Genomic DNA, 2,185 nt, shown 5'->3' with positions numbered 1-2,185 from the left:
AGTTGTAGCTAGGCTAAAAATCAAGCTAAAGTTTGGGTTTACCTAGCGTGCCTTAGCACAAACTATAATCAACCCCATTTCAAAGTCAGTCCAAAATCCCAGGGTTGGGTCTCTTCACGAGTTGATTTTCAAATTCAATGCTACTCAAAACCCAAAGCTCATATTGCTTTAAGTAGAAATAAATCAAGCATGGATATCAATGTAATGATCATCAGCTGGTGTAAACTAAGGGTATATCTACACTGTCAGTTCTGCAGAAATCAATGCAGCAGGATCGATTGAGCGGGTCATGTAGACCCACTCAATCGATCCCAGATGGCCTCTTCGGTTGACACTGGAAATCCACCACCCCGAAAGGAGTAAGACTGCGTTGATGGGAGGGCATTTCCCATCTATACAGCACCATGAAAACACCGTGGTACATCAACATAAGTACGTGAATGGGAGATATTCAAGATACATTATGTAGCTTGCGTATCTCCGTTGACCGTCGGCAGCAGTGTAGACCAGGCCTAAGATGGTTCCACTGAAACCAACTGAGCTACGCATATTTATGTCACTTAAGATTTCAGCTATATAAACTGTGTTTGGGATAGTGCTTTTATCTAGACTAAATTGATTGCCAGTTGTGTACCAGTGTCAACCAATTGCATGAGCTCAAAATAACCAGGTAGTGCATTCCCCACAACTCTTTGATTGATACTATATTTTTATTGAAAGCTATAAACTTTAGAAATGGTTACATTACATGAGAAACTTGAATTTTCCCTAATATTCTTGCAAGAGCTATTTTCATGTCCTTATTTTTCAAGGTGTAGATGATGGGGTTCAACATAGGGGTGAAGATGCTGTACTGGATGGAGAAGAGTTCATCTAGAACCAGCATATTGACTGAGCTGGGTTTCATGTACTGGGAAAGAGCTGTCACGTAGAATAAACCCACCACAATGAGGTGGGAGCTGCAGGTGGAGAAGGCTTTATGCCTTCCCTCCGTGGAGCGTATTCGGAGGATAGAGGAGATGATGTGAATGTAAGAGACCAGGGTGAGGAGAAAGGAGCTGAAACCAAATATCACAGCAGAAGAAAGAAGAGCTATTTTATTGGTGAAGATTGCAGTGCAAGACAGTTTTAATAGAGGAGGCAGCTCACAGCTGAAATGGCGGATTTCATTGGGCCCACAGAAGTGCAACTTTAACACAGGGACAGTGTTTATCAGTGAATACAAGACTCCCATTGTCCAGGAACCACTCACCAATTGTCTGCTCACTTGTTTGCTCATGGTCCCTGCATAATGCAATGGGTGACATATGGCTGCGTATCAGTCATAAGCCATTGCTGAGAGTACAAACACTTCAGTACCAGCTGAGAGTTGGATGAAGAACATCTGGGCAATGCAGCCACTAACAGAAATGGTTTTGTGCTTTGCTAAGAAATTCACCAGCATCTTAGGGACAATGGCTGAGGAATAGCAGATATCGACAAAGGACAAATGAGTCAGGAAGAAGTACATGGGGGTGTGGAGGTGAGGATCTACCCATATCACCAGCATGATCAACATGTTCCCTACCAGGGTGCCTAGGTAAATAACTAAAAACACCAGAAAGAGGAAAATTTGAAGTTGCGGGTCATTGGAAAGTCCCACAAGAATAAATTCATTCACACTGGTTTGGTTTTCCATTCACAGTTAGTGACCTGCAAGAAGAGAAAAAGAAATGAAATAAACCAGTTTAATAACAGGTTATGGAAATTCCATGAGATAGATAGATAGATAGATAGATAGATAGAAAGAAAACCCTGGTGAGATTTTGAAAGCCAAGTGGACTAAGATGCACAAATTCCCATTTCTAATTCAACACTGTACCTTGGATAAAAATAAAGTAGATCCTATTCCATGTAGATTTACAGAAGTATTTTCTTTAGTTACACGGGTGTCAATACCTGGTCCAATTAGTTCTCAAACATTTCTCATGCTGTGAGCCATAAAAAAAAGATCAGCTTTTAGAAACCTACTGTACAACTCTTTCTTCTAAAGCTGATCCCATATCATCCTCCTATGCTCCGTGTTGGGTTATGGGGTGGACAAAAAGAATTAAGAAGGTAAATTGAAAATAGCCATCCAATCAGCTCTGTATTTGGTCCGATAACTTTAAAAGTGGCATAGTGAATATCTGGGTCTAGTGTGTGT

General features: G+C 41.0%; 1 pseudogene; it reads right to left on the bottom strand.

Annotated features, from left to right (window-relative positions):
- Positions 1 to 739: 739 nt before the first annotated feature.
- LOC137166253 (olfactory receptor 5V1-like) lies at positions 740 to 1,678 on the bottom strand (annotated as a pseudogene).
- Between the last annotated feature and the right edge of the window lie 507 nt (positions 1,679 to 2,185).

This window comes from Emydura macquarii, unplaced genomic scaffold (assembly GCF_026122565.2).
Source record: "Emydura macquarii macquarii isolate MOO-44397 ecotype Brisbane River unplaced genomic scaffold, CSIRO-AGI_Emac_v2 contig_2824, whole genome shotgun sequence".
NCBI lineage: Eukaryota > Metazoa > Chordata > Testudines > Chelidae > Emydura > Emydura macquarii.
This window is presented reverse-complemented; position numbering and strand designations above follow the sequence as displayed.